Source organism: Stenella coeruleoalba (genome assembly GCF_951394435.1).
Source record: "Stenella coeruleoalba genome assembly, chromosome: 19".
In the NCBI taxonomy this organism is placed as follows: domain Eukaryota; kingdom Metazoa; phylum Chordata; class Mammalia; order Artiodactyla; family Delphinidae; genus Stenella; species Stenella coeruleoalba.
In genome coordinates this window covers 46904491-46919004 of record NC_137165.1, presented here as the reverse complement: position 1 = coordinate 46919004, position 14514 = coordinate 46904491, and the positions used below count along the sequence as shown (strand labels likewise).

General features: G+C 41.2%; 1 protein-coding gene across 2 annotated transcripts in view; it reads left to right on the top strand.

Moving 5' to 3' along the window:
* Positions 1–14514, top strand: part of TEX2 (testis expressed 2) — a 107642-nt gene that overhangs the window by 29966 nt on the left and 63162 nt on the right. The window contains exon 1 of one of the 2 annotated variants that reach the window (XM_079903657.1): positions 3905–4033. The exons of the other annotated variant lie outside the window; for it this stretch is intronic. The gene's annotated coding sequence lies outside the window, so the exon portion shown is untranslated. Of the gene's footprint in view, positions 1–3904; positions 4034–14514 lie in introns of those variants that run through there. 2 annotated transcript variants of the gene reach the window in all.

Here is a 14514-nt window from a genome sequence, read left to right as displayed (position 1 = left end):
GGGTGAGTAGATAGAGGGGCTGGGTTGTATTGGGCCCTGAAGGCCAAGGAGATTAGATGAGACACAAGAACATGGTAGGTTTTTGAGCAAAATGGTGACATGATGAGAGTAGTATTTAAAGAAGGCTAGTCTGGCAGCGGAATGCCATGTGGGCTGGAGACGAGGGCAAGGGGTAAAGTCAGAAAGAAATGCTGAGGTGTGAGGTGTGAGTCAACAGGGCTTGGAGAACTAAAGAGGTTTGGAGGATCAAGAAGAGAGTGTCAGAAGACTCTTTTGGTTGGGGCCTTGGTGGTTGGGAGAGCAGAGGTCCCTTGATGGATGAGAGGGAGTGAGTGGGGTCAGGATGGGGTGGGCAGGAATGAGATGGGTCTCTTGGGTTTAGAAGTAGACCTGTTTGGACCTGGATAGAGTCTGTGTGTGGGTGGAGAATAGAGAGGAATGGGTAGAAGAATTTCTAGCCAAAGAATGGGCATAGTGATTGGTGTATATAGATGGATATGGGAGACAAGATAGCAACTCATACCACCTTCCTGGTGAATAGAGGCAAGGCCATGTGCTTAGAGGGAGAAAGGAGGGAGACAAAATTGGAGGCCTAGATGAGAGACAAGGCCTAGAATCACACCAGTGGGGAATCTGACTAGGAAGTCAGTATGCTAATTCAGGAATTTCCTGGAAACAGCAAGGACATGGACCAGGTCCGCATGCTACAGCCACCTCCTGGCTGGGGTCTACAGCAACCTGTACCCAACCCTCTCCCCCCATACCCTCCCTGGCTGGGATGAAGATCCCTGGCAGTGGGAGTGGCTCATGCCCATGTACGGATGTCTCGCAGGCAGTAGATAGCAGTGCTAATGACTTAGAGAGGGTGGTACAGATGATGGTTTGGTCTTGAAAACAGGCCACCCCTTCTCTTACCATGATCTCCTCTCCATTAAAAAAAAAAAAAAAAAGCCAGGCAGAGTAGGAGGCAGATGGTTTTTTGTGAGAGGGCAGGGAGTTGTGTCCCTGGGGGGCTCTGCAGGGCGCTGTAGAAGTGAGGGCGGTGGGAATGTGGAGCAGGTGTGGTGTGAATCCACAAGAGGGTGAAGCCAAGAGGTTGTGCTTGGAGGGATGTTTGTGCAGAGTAAGAACGAAGGAAGCGTTGGGGTAGAGAGCCTGTCCTTATCACAGCCAGGGCAGAGGCAGCCCTCTTGTAGAGTCTGGCGGAAGTCGGATGGACAAATGTCATCTGTTGCCATGGCACTTGCAAGTGCTGATAATTTGCATCTCATTCTTAGCTGACTCAGCCCACTCTCCACCTTTAACTAGAGGTAAAGGATGTTTCTACAGCTGGGCTAAGCAAGACAAGTCCAGAAGGTCTAGAAGTGTTTGTTAATGTGGGATGAACTGTTACAATATTATTAGAAAAATATTTTGACTTAATTGCCTTAGGCACATTAGTTCAAGTGTACTCTGTTTCCTTTGCTTGACTTGAGCACTTGCCAAGAATATCTCTGGTGCAGAATGGAAAAGTAGGACTCTAAGTAGGATTCACAGAATTATAGAATTTAGAGCTTTCTGGAAAATTCCTTGAAGACAATGGAGGACCCCCTCCCCCTTTACAATGAAAGAACCCAAGGTTAGGAGAGGTGAAGGGGGTGAGCCCTGTCACTGTCACTTGAGGGTCTTGGTCCTCCTTGGAGCTCCTGCCCCTGCTGCCTCATGGCTTCCCTTGGTTTGTGTTTTTAGTGACTGATTCCACTACCAACTGAACAGTTGTCAAAATCTCACACTTGGGTGGGACTTTGGGGCTGGGTCATATCACGGGGCTGCTCTCCAGGTCCTTCCCTGTCACAATCCTCAGTGGTGGTGGAGTGGGATGGGGGAAATCTCACCCATGGGACCTGTGGGCAAGTGGTTCTCTTCAGAGGAAACCACAGTGTGGACAGATGGCCATCTGAGACCTCTGCCAGGAACCTGGTATCTCTAGGCCTTCTTGCAGGTATTGAACGTGGCTTTGGGTTTCTTGCCTCCTTCCCTTTACTCATGCTCTGTCCTTCACTTGGAATGTACTCTCCACCCTGGGTCTCTGCAGTCAGCTTGTCAAATCTCCAAGGGCCAGCGCACACACCGCCTCTGGGAAGCCCTCCTTCATGCCCCTTCTCTCACCTCTTCCCCATCACTTCCTTTCACTCACTCCCACTGTTCTGCCCTACACACACTTACACACATAGACTTCTCCAACTTGATTTTTTAAAAATTGTCTTCTTTGGGCCTCAGATTCCTTACCTGTAAATAAAATTCTGACATTAAGTATACATTTAATCAGATTTTACTGCCCTATATCAAGGTTAAGTCTACTGATGCATGTATGAAAAGTATTGTTTCTCACTGAAAAAGAAAGCCTACTTTTTTAAGTTCTCAGAGAATTTTTTCAATTTATGAAGAATTAATCCAAAATACTTTTTGCACATGGAGAAGCTGAATGGTTAATAGATAAGAGTGGATTCAGATATGTAAACTAGGTTTTCTAGTTTACTCGTATGATTTGGAGGGGGAAAAGTTCAAATACTTTACTATTTATTATAGCTAGAAAATATGATTGTCCATATCAAGTCAGTTTTTCCAAAGTTAAATGTTTGATTCTTGTATAGGGAACAGAGAACATTATGTGTGTTACATATGTTACTGTCAGTGTTTTCTAAAATGATTTCAGAGAGTAATGCTTTTAGGCTGATAGAATGAGGAAGGCTTCCTCAGGAAGTAGAAACCCAGCAACTATAAAGAAAAAGATTGAGAGATTCAACACCTAAAAATATAAAACTTTGTATGTTTAAAAAAAAAAAACCCATAATGGTAAAAAGTCAGAGATGGGGAAAAATATTTTCAGCACATTCAGTAGACAAAGTGTTCATGATACATAAAGTGAATAAGAAAAACCCTTGGGCAAGAAACATGAATGGCCAGTGAATAGAAGAGAAACAGATGGTGGAAAAAACATGAAATGATATCAAAGCATTGAGATGCCTTTTCCCCACCCATCAGATGGACAATAATTAAAAATAATGTTTATTCTTGACAAGGGTTCAAGGTGGGCACTTTATAAAAGACTTGCTGTGTACACAAGATCTATATAGAAAGCTTTTCAAGGCAGCATTTTTTCTAGTGTGAAAACTGGAAAAAACTCAAGTTTCTATCAATAAAAGAATGATTAAGTGGATGATGGTATATCTGTACTAGGTAGAAGAAGTGTGTATGCCTGTAGATTTGTATGTATTGGCATAGGAAGGGGTCCAGGAAATAATAAGTGAAAAACAAACAGCAAAGCAATATGCATAGTATGGTTACATTTAAGACTAAAAACAAAAACAGCTTTGTGTGTTTGTGTGTATTTATAAATGCATACAGAAGGACAGAGGATACATCCTAAACAGTTGATTTTGGGCATAGCAGGAGAAATTTTCACTTTTCCTCTCCATACATCTGTTTTTGAAGTTTTTTACAATGAGCTTGAAATTGTGTTTTTTTTTTAAATTGAAGTGAAAATTTATATATGCTTATTCAACCCTGTAATTCCACTTCTAAAAATAATTATTAAGGAAATAATAAGAGAGACAGTCAAAGGTTATGTGTAGCATCATAATGTATTACAGCATTGTTTGTAATAGCAAAAAATTCCTAGTATCCTGTGTTGAAATGGTTACATTATAGAATATTCATTTTATAAAGCTATTTAAATTCATGTGTGAAAGAATCTTGGCTGACTTGAGGAAGTACTTACAAGTACAGTTAACATTTAGTAAATGCTTGCTCTGTACCAGGGACCATGCTCAGTGCTTTACCTAAATTGTTTTATTTAATCTTCTGAACCGTCTTTTGCCATTCCCATTTTACAGATGGAGAAAGGGAGGCTTGGTTAGGGTAAATAATTTGCCTGAGGGTCAGACTCCCACCAAGTTGGTAGAACTGAAGCCAAAGGCCTTGCTGATACCCAGATGCTGGATTACTTCACTGTGTTATCTTGAGTATAAAAGCAGATTACAACATACATACGGTATGACTCATTTTATAAAAATGAATCTTTCTGTGTCTTAGTTTTCTCATGGGTAAGGTGTGGGTACAATTTGATATTCTGAAGATAATTATTTTATTTTTAAAATTGACATGCACTTACATGTAATTATTTTCCCCAGATTACAGAAGTATTTGGAAATACCTAATTCGTAGAATTTGGAAAAACCTAAAAAGTAGAAAATAAAAATGACTGATAAGCCTGTTATATGGAGAAAACTAGCATTAATGCCCCCCAGCCCTTTTTGCCTGGTGTGTGTATAGGTATGAACATTATTGAGGTACTTAATAGTTACTGCAGAATTGGTTTCAGAAAAGTTTTCGCTAATTATGTGCCAACATAATAGAGGGTTTGTCTGCAATAGAGGGTTTGTCTCCACATGCCCTTGACAGCATCACATGTTATATTTTAATGATGGAATTTGATGACCAATATTGTCTCATTGATGTGTTTCATAATTCTTTGTTGTATTTAGTCAGTTGAGCTCTTTCGTTTGTTATTGGCCATTTGAACTTTTGGGTGAATTGCCTGTTCATGTACTTGGGAAGTATCTATGGAAGATGTCTTCCTAAAGTTGACCATTGAAGACCTTAAGCAAGACTATTAGAAAGTCCTTATAAGTGGAAGTTTCACTCTGCCTATTGGAATACGTTTTTCTTAAAGGGATGAATTGGTGGTCTGTGGTTAAAACTTGACTTCCTAACCATTTGGAATTTGACTTTAAAGTTTGGCTTTAAGGGACTTCCCTGGCAGTCCAGTGGTTAAGACTCTGCATTTCCACTGCAGGGGGCTTGGGTTTGATGCCTAGTCGGGGTACTAACATCCTGAATGCCTCATGGCATGGCCAAAAAAACATTAAAAAAAAAAAGGAAGTTTGACTTTAAAATTTAAGGAGTGATTGGTGAAATGTCACAGGACCTCTCTTATGCAACTTCCTGAGAGTCTATAATTATTTCAAAATAAAGTTTAATTCAAGTAGTGGTAAAACTTTGGCTTCCTCCCATAACTGAGTTTGACAACTCTGACTGGAAGGGTAGGTGGGAGGTGGGAGGGGGCAATATATGACAACAGACCCAAAGCCAAACAGTGGTTAGGAAACTGCTTTGTTGTTGATGGTGTTTTTAATTTGGAAATAATCTCAAAGTTTAAAATGGTTATGGGAATTCCCTGGCAGTCCAGTGGTTAGGACTCCACGCTTTCACTAGGGCCTCAGTTCAATGCCTGGTTAGGGAAGTAAAATCCCGCAAGCCGAGCAGCATGGCAATCAGTCAATCAATCAGTCAATCAATGGTTGCAAAAATGAAAACTGAATAAGGAACAGCATTTACTCTTTCTCAGATTCACCCCTTGTTAACCTTTGACCCCACGAGCTTTTGAAATGTGCTATTTTGTGACCCCAGCCACTACCCTCTGCTCATCCTCCTTCTGGATTTTCAGCATGACAGTCTGCCAGGTTCCAGGTACTCACTCACCTGAACAAAACTGTTTACACCCAGGTTTCAAACTTCTCAAGAACCTACAGTGGTTCTGTTTCCTAAGATTTAAATATAAATCCAGACACTTAGCCTTCAGAGTCTTTGAACAATTGATTCCCTGCCTCTAAACTCCAATATTAATCTTCCTCCCGTGTCCCCCCAGTACAGCCCTTCAGCTGTAGCTAACCTAATCTTTAGCGACTCTTGTTCTGTCTTGATTGACTCGTTTCCATCTCAGTGCCTTTCCTTGTGCTGATATTTCATGTCCGCCATCTTATTTTGTTCACGTTTCTTCCTCGTTAAGTCACATACTTGGCTTTTCTGCTTAAAAAAATTTCCCAGACTTCTTTACTGTATTAGCACCACCTGATTTGGGCATACCTATCCTGAGTTTTCATTACTTTAGGGTTGTTTTGTTTTGTTTTGAACTTTCGTATAGATGTCATCATACGCCATCCATCTGCTGTCTCCTTGAGACCCCCCACCCTGGCCCCCCGTGGATGGCATCAGCGTTATCTTTTATAAACCTCCATAGGCCTCGTGTGGTTGTGCTGAAGGTATGACCTGATTTTGAATGAGTTACTGTGAACTGTATTTGGATTTCATTACTGGAACCATCGATTATTATAGCAATCTATAAAGCAAAATTCTAATCATATTGATGCTTTTGAACACTTTTTCCTTCAGGGATGTGGCCCTCTTCCCAGGTAGGCCTTCCTCATGGCAGGTAAAAGTCCATGCAGTGGCTGCAGAGGGTGAAGCTCTTGTGTACTAGTAGTATAAACCTTGTGTTGTTTTGCTGGGCTGGAAGAGACTCTGAATGGGGGTCTGGGAACCTAATAACTAATGGGAAAGGAGTTCTGAGTTTCTACCAGTCAAGGTCTAAGTGCCTTGGGAGGCTTGCCTGTGCTGGTAGTAGAGTACTTTCTTTTTCTTTTCTCTTTTTAAATGAAACTAAGCCTAGCACTAGCTCATTATCTACAATGTCAATATTGATTTTTATTTGTGAGGTGGAGTATTAACAGATTAGAATGGCTGCTGGCAATTCTCATATGCTTCATTGACTTTAAATGAATCAAGGGATGGCTATTAAGATGTACTTGAGATTCTTAGGCTAAATCAGAACTTCCTACTATGGTTGTTTCCGACCAGATTCACCGTTTCCTCTGCAGCATCAAGGTGGAAAAAAATGAGCCTTGAGGCCCTTCTCTACTTTTCATGAAACCAAATGCTATTAAAAACTGCACAGATAAGAGATGTTAAGACATCCTCTGCAATACAATGCAGCTTGACTCTTTTCCGCTGCCAAGAGATGTTTTTGAATTAAGACTATTGACCGACACAGCCCATGCTAGCAGATGGTGCCCATACATCAGATGTCCAAGTGCAAGCTTGTTCAGAGACAGCAAATATCTAACGGGCCAAATTTTACAAAGATGAAGAATTTTCACAGTGATTTTGAAGGAGTAGGGGTGCTCTTGAGAAATGAGACATGTTCCTTCCAAACCAGGCTTGCCTCTTAAGATGCAGTATTACCGTGCTTTCTACATCTGGAGACACGTTTAATTTTCAGTCGAAGTTGCTTGCTTCCCTCCTCTTTTTCCTTCCTTCAGCACTTCCTCTAATCTAGTATGTGAGTTAGAAATTAATAATAATAATGTTGATAATAATAATGATAAGGGCCACATTACTATTTGTTCTAATGTAGAAGGACCAAGAGGAGGAGTTGCTGATAAATGAGTGGCCTGAAAGGAACTCTTTTCTCTTTTTATGTCTCTGTAGGACCCTGAGATTGAATTATTTCAAATACAGCTAGAGGTAGGAAGGGCAGTTATTATTAGAAAATTAGTCCAAAAAACTCACAAAAAACAAACCTATCAGATTCAGAGAGGTTATTATATCTGAGCTAATAAATGCCAACATTGAGTCTTGAAATAGCTCTTAATTTTTTTTTCCCTCCCTACGTGAATCTTTAGTAAAAGGCAAAATATTCATTCGATTATGAAGAAAAGCACGAGTATGGATAGCTCTTCATTTTTCATTGTACAGTCTGATTTATTGTTGATTGGTTTTTCATGGACTAATTAATGATGATAACCTTTTTGAGTGACTAGAAATAAAATAAATTTCATGGATGTTTGGTATTCTAACCCTGACTCCACTGAGGTTGATAGGTTCCTGGAGTTCATGATAGGGAGGGAAGCTGGCTACTGGCTTCCTGTTGAGGCTTTTTGTTTTTTATGAGTTCAGATTAGATGGGAGCCATTGATTTGTTCCATATTTTCAGACTGGATAGAATAGAATCCTGCATCAATGCTGGGGAGAGAAACCCTTATTGGAGGCTTTCTCTCTTTTTTCTTTCCACTTTCAAATTATTTGATTTATTCACTTAGGACTAGGCAATGTCTGAGCTTCCCTTTCTATTGGAATATTCTGTGATTGAGTTTTGTTTATTTATTTATTTTCTTAAAAAAATTTTTTTTAATTGGAGTATAATTGCTTTACAATGTTGTGTTAGTTTCTGCTGTACAATGAAGTGAATCAGCTATATGTATACATATATCCCCTCCCTCTTGGACCCCCCCCCCCATCCCACCCATCTAGGTCATCACAGAGCACCGAGCTGAGCTCCCTGTGCTATACAGCAAGTTCCCACTAGCTGTCTATTTTACACATGGAGGGTATTTATCTCAAACCTAATCTCCCAGTTCCTCCCACCTTCCCCTCCTGTGTCCACATGTCCGTTCTCTACGTCTGTGTCTCTATTCCTGCCCTGCAAATAGGTTCTTCTGTACCATTTTTCTAGATTACACACATATGCATTAATATACAATAGTTGTTTTTCTCTTTCTGACTTACTTCACTCTGTATGACAGACCCTAGGTCCATCCACTTCACTACAAATAACTCAGTTTCATTTCCTTTTATGGCTGAGTAATATTCCATCGTATATATGTGCCACATCTTCTTTATCCATTCATCTGTCGATGGATACTTAGTCCACATCCTGGCTGTTATAAATAGTGCTGCAATGAACATTGTGTTACATGACTCTTTTTGAATTATGGTTTTCTCAGAATATATGCCCAGTAGTGGGACTGCTGTGTTGTATGGTAGCTCTATTTTTAGTTCTTTAAGGAACCTCCGTACTGTTCTCCATAGTGGCTGTATCAGTTTACATTCCCACCAACAGTGCAAAAGGGTTCCCTTTTCTCCACACCCTCTCCAGCATTTATTATTATTGATGATGGCCATTCTGACTGGTGTGAGGTGATACCTCACTGTAGTTTTGATTTGTATTTCTCTAATAGTGATGTTGAGCATCTTTTCATGTGCCTCTTGGCCATCTGTATGTCTTTGTTGGTGAAATGTCTGTTTAGGTCTTCTGCCTGTTTTTTAATTGGGTTGTTTGTTTTTTTGATGTTGAGCTCCATGAGCTGTTCATATATTTTGGAGATTAATCCTTTGTTGCTTCATTTACAAATATTTTCTCCCATTCTGAGGGTTGTCTTTTCGTCTTTATGGTTTCCTTTGCTGTGCAAAAGCTTTTAAGTTTAATTAGGTCCCAGTTGTTTGTTTTTATTTTCATTACTCTGAAGAGGTGGGTCAAAAAAGATCTTGCTGTGGTTTATGTCAAAGAGTGTTTTTCCTATGTTTTCCTCTAAGAGTTTTATAGTGTCCAGTCTTACATTTAGGTCTTTAATCCATTTGGAGTTTATTTTTGCGTATGGTGTTAGATAGTGTTCTAATTTCATTCTTTTACATGTAGCTGTCCAGTTTTCCCAGCAGGCAACTTATTGAAGAGGCTGTCTTTCTCCATTGTATATCCTTGCCTCCTTTGTCATAAATTAGGTGACCATATGTGCGTGGGTTTATCTCTGGGCTTTCTGTCCTGTACCATTGATCTATATTTCTGTTATTGTGCCAGTACCATACTGTCCTGATTACTGTAGCTTTGTAGTATAGTTTGAAGTCAGGGAGCCTGATTCCTCCAGCTCCATTTTTCTTTCTCAAGATTTCTTTGGCTATTCGGGGTCTTTTGTGTTTCCATACAAATTGTAAAATTTTTTGTTCTAATTCTGTGAAGAACGCCATTGGTAGTTTGATAGAGATTGCATTGAATCTGTTGATTGCTTTGGGTAGTATAGTCATTTTCACAATATTGATTCTTCCAATCCAAGAACATGGTATATTTCTCCATCTGTTTATGTCATCTTTGATTTCTTTCATCGGTGTTTTATAGTTTTCTGAGTACAAGCCTTTTGCCTCCTTAGGTAGGGTTATTCCTAGATATTTTATTCTTTTTGTTGTGACAGTAAATCTGATTGTTTCCTTAATTTCTCTTTCTGATTTTCATTGTTAGTGTATAGGAATGCCAGAGATTTCTGTGCATTAATTTTGTATCCTGCAACCTTACCAAATTCATTGATTAGTTCTAGTAGTTTTCAGGTGGCATCTTTAGGTTTTTCTGCAAACAGTGACAGTTTTACTTCTTCTTTTCCAATTTGTATTCCTTTTATTTCTTTTTCTTCTCTGATTGCCATGGCTAGGACTTCCAAAACTATGTTGAACAGTAGTGGTGAGAGTGGACATCTGTGTCTTGTTCCTGATCTTAGTGGAAGTACTTTCAGTTGTTCACCATTGAGAGCGATGTTTGGTGTGGGTTTGTCATATATGGCCTTTATTATGTTGAGGTAGGTTCACTCCGTGCCCATTTACTGGGGAGTTTTTTTATCATAAATGGGTGTTGAGTTTTGTCAAAAGCTTTTTCTGCATCTACTGAGATGATCATATGGTTTTCATTCCTTAATTTGTTAATATGGTGTATTATGTTGATTGATTTGTGTATATTGAAGAATCCTTGCATTCCTGGGATAAATCCCACTTGTTCATCATGTATGATCTTTTTAATGTGTTGTTGGATTCTGTTTGCTAGTATTTTGTTGAGGATTTTTGCATCTATGTTCATCAGTGATGTTGGTCTGTAATTTTCTTTTTTTGTGATATCTTTGTCTGGTTTTGGTATCAGAGTGATGATGGCCTCATAGAACGAATTTGGGAATGTTCCTCCCTCTGCAATTTTTTTGGAATAGTTTGAGAAGGATAGGTATTAGCTCTTCTCTAAATGTTTGATAGAATTCACCTGTGAAGCCATCTGGTCTTGGACTTCTGTTTGCTGGAAAATTTTTAATTACAGTTTCAATTTCATTACTTGTGATAGGTCTGTTTATATTTTCTAATTCTTCCTGGTTGAGTCTTGGAAAATTGTACCTTTCCAAGAATTTGTCCATTTCTTCGTGGTTGTCCATTTTATTGGCATATTGTTATTTGTAGTAGTCTCTTATAATCCTTTATATTTCTGCGGTGTCAGTTGTGATTTCTTCTTTTTCATTTCTCCCTTTTTTTCTTGATGAGTCTGGCTAAAGGTTTATCAATTTTGTTTATCTTCTCAAAGAACCAACTTTTAATTTTATCGATCTTTGCTACTGTTTTCTTCGTTTCTATTTCATTTATTTCTGCTCTGATCTTTTTGATTTTTTTCCCTTCTATTGACTTTGGGTTTTATTTGTTGTTCTTTCTCTGGTTGCTTTAGGTGTAAGGTTAGATTGTTTATTTGAGATTTTTCGTTTCTTGAGGTGAGATTGAATTGCTATAAACTTCCCCCTTAGAGCTGCTTTTGCTGTGTCCCATAGGTTTTGGGTTGTTGTGTTTTCATTGTCATTTGTTCTAGCTATTTTTTGGTTTCTTCTTCCTTATTAGAGGCTTTCTCAATCTTAATGAGAGCTGTGAACATCTTTACAAGGCATAGTAACTTTAATGGAGAGTTATAGTGAAGACTTTCATCAAGACCCATCTCCAGAACTGTTTGAGATAGGCTGCTTCCTTGAAACATACCTGACTAAGGCTAAGGTTTGTAGAGCGTTTGGCTCTAAATAGCTTACCCCCACCCCCCAAAAGTATGGGAGTGTAAATGAATACATTTGCATTTACAGTATTGTCTTAGAACATAACCACATGGTGCTATAAACACTAAAGAACAGTATGAGCTTTTTGAATAGAATTGTTTTAGTCAGCATGATAAGTAGTTCAAAATATTACGTTATTTCATTCTAAAGTTTTGAATGGTGAAATTTTTTTTAATTTTATTTTTAATTAAGGTAAAGTATACATAACATAAAATTTACCAATCTGTTTTTAAGTGTGCAACTCAGTAGTGTTACGTATATTCACATTGTTCTGCAACCGATCTACAGACCGTTTTCATCATACAAAACTCTAACTCTATCTCCATTAAAAAACAACTCCCTATTTCCTACTACCCCCAGCCCCTGGTAACTGCCATCCTACTTTCTGTTTATTTGAATTTGACTACTTTAGCTAGCTCACATAAGTGGAATCATACAGTATTCATTTTTTTTTGTAACTGGCTTACTTCACTTAGCTTAATGTCCTCGAAGCTCTCAGATCTAAGTGAGGGCTGTTTTGCTTCTGGTTCATCTACTACCAGGTAGATAGATGTAGCCGTTTGGCATTCCAGCTCTTTGTGGAACAGTCTCCAGTTATGGCTCCACCTCAGCCAGCCCTGAACTTTGATTTCTGCTCAGGAGATCGATAAAATGAAGGTTCCAATTTGCCAGAATCATCCAATGTTTTGAGGGCAAGAGCGGCTTCTGTAGGGCTCATCCCTCTGGGGTTCTTAATTCCTTTTGGCCTGGTGGTTCCTTACTCAGTTGTTGAAGCTTCAGTGCTTTTCAGATTTTTAAAAAAATATGGATTTCATTGTTAGTTGTTTTCAGTAGAGTGGTGGACCTGATGATGGAGCCTGTTTTCCCAGACACCAGACCTCTGGCTTCAGTTTGTCAATGTTGCCTCTGCCACCCCCATCCATTCTGGGGCTGGACGAGGTTAATCTTTAGCACCACTTTGCTCATGACCAAATCAGACTTTTGTTTAAACATATCTCTGGCAGAAAATCATCCTATATGACAATGTGAGCTATAGGCCCTCCCCTCACAAGACTCAAAATCAGTGTTAAAACCCACGGTCTTGTGCTGCTGGCTTTGGAAGAAGGAGACCTGCTGGGTGAGAAATGACCTTTTTTGACATTTCAATTCCTGAGGGCTTGAGATAAGGTTGTCCCTTTTTTTTTGTTTGTTTTTTTGAGCCTGGTTATAATTGAATTGAGATAGCAGAGGGCAGGAGGCTACTTTTTTATGATGCTAGCTTGACAGATGGATAACGAATTCTTATTTCCCAATCCTGTTAATCACATGCTAGCTGTTGAGAACTCAGCTTTTAGTTCCTGGTAGAGCTGTTCATGCCAGAGCACGGAAGGCAGGTACCAAGGCCAGGACAAGCAATCATAATGAGTGTCCATGACATGCTTGAGGAGGTAGATTGCTGTGGTGGCAAAGGCATCAGGACATGAGTGTCAAAAGCCTGTGTCTAGGGCTTCCCTGGTGGCGCAGTGGTTGAGAGTCCGCCTGCCGATGCAGGGGACGCGGGTTCGTGCCCCGGTCCGGGAAGGTCCCACATGCTGCGGAGCGGCTGGGCCCATGAGCCATGGCCGCTGAGCCTGCGCGTCCGGAGCCTGTGCCCCGCAACGGGAGAGGCCACAACAGTGAGAGGCCTGCGTACCGCAAAAAAAAAAAAAAAAAGCCCGTGTCTAACCATCTCCCCGTCCCCTCCTCATTCAGTGCTGTGTCCTTGGACCAACCACGTAAAGTTCCTGGACGACAGTCAGGTACTTTTCCTCTTGATCTTGGCTGTCCTGCAGTGCTGTGACTTTGGGAGGGTCGGTTTTACTGGCCCCAGCCGCCAGCCATTGAAGGATGGAGAGGAGGAGGCTTGGAGGACTCCCCAGGAGGAGGAAGGAGGTTTGTCTAGAACCCAAACCAGGGACTCGAGTTCCAGGACACACAGTTATCCAGCAGTTTGAGTCCTAGAAGCAGTCTTTGTTTATCCCCTCATTTGCAGATAAGCAAACAGGGCCCTAAGATTTTCTTATATTTAAAAAGTAGTAGTGCTGCTCTAGCCTCACGTGGCATGTTTTAGTACAAAACTAGTGAGGTGGAGCTAGACTTCGGTCAGCATGGGTTTGAGGGAGGTTACTCTAAACCTCTGAAGCCACTGCCTGAGCCCTGGAGAAAGACATTAGCCATGGTGAGCCAGACTACCTACTCTGGCTGGCTGCCTGGCACCTAGCTCTCTATGGGGCCCAGCTCAGGAGGCCCAGTTGGCTGACACAGACCTCTGTGGTCAGGCCACTCAAGATGGCTGTTCTCTTGCTCTCTACGTCCCCAGCCCGACCTGCGCCTGCTTCACCCACACTCTGCTCACATGACTGACCTTCCTGCATGCTTGCCCCAGGCCCCAGTTAGTGACTTTTCTTATGAAAAGGGCGGCGAGGGGCACGCCCCACTGCTAGTTTCCCTGGTAACCAATGAGCAAACCTGACGTAAGTTCCCCCTATAACTGGCCGTCTCCCGTTCCCCCTGTGAGTGAAGGCTGCTGCCATGTCCTGCCCACCGTCCACCACCCAGGTGGGGTGTTGTTTCAGAACCTTGCTTCAGATATATAAGCTTCCCCATCCGTTAAACCGTTGATGTCTCTGTAGCTGCCTCCAGGGTCTTTCTTCTGTCTTGAAGCGGGGCAAGCACAGGGCTGTAGGCCTGCAGGGTGCAGCCCAACAAGACCTTAAGACAGTCTAGTCAGAGATCAGCAGAGGTCCCTTTAACCGGCAAGCCAAGGGGGCCCGACTATGTGTTGGAGGTTTGGGCAGATCGGCCCCTGATGGCCCTTCCTGGGCAGGTGCTGAGACCACAGGCTCCTGGACACACTGCTGTTTGGCCCTGTGGCCCTGGACTGGGCCTGACTTTGCCTGTGGACTCCCAGGCCATCCCACCCTCAACTATAAAAGAGCCTCTGCACTCTTGCCTTGCTCCTCAGAGGACGACTCACACTGTTCAGCCCCCCAGTCATGCTCTC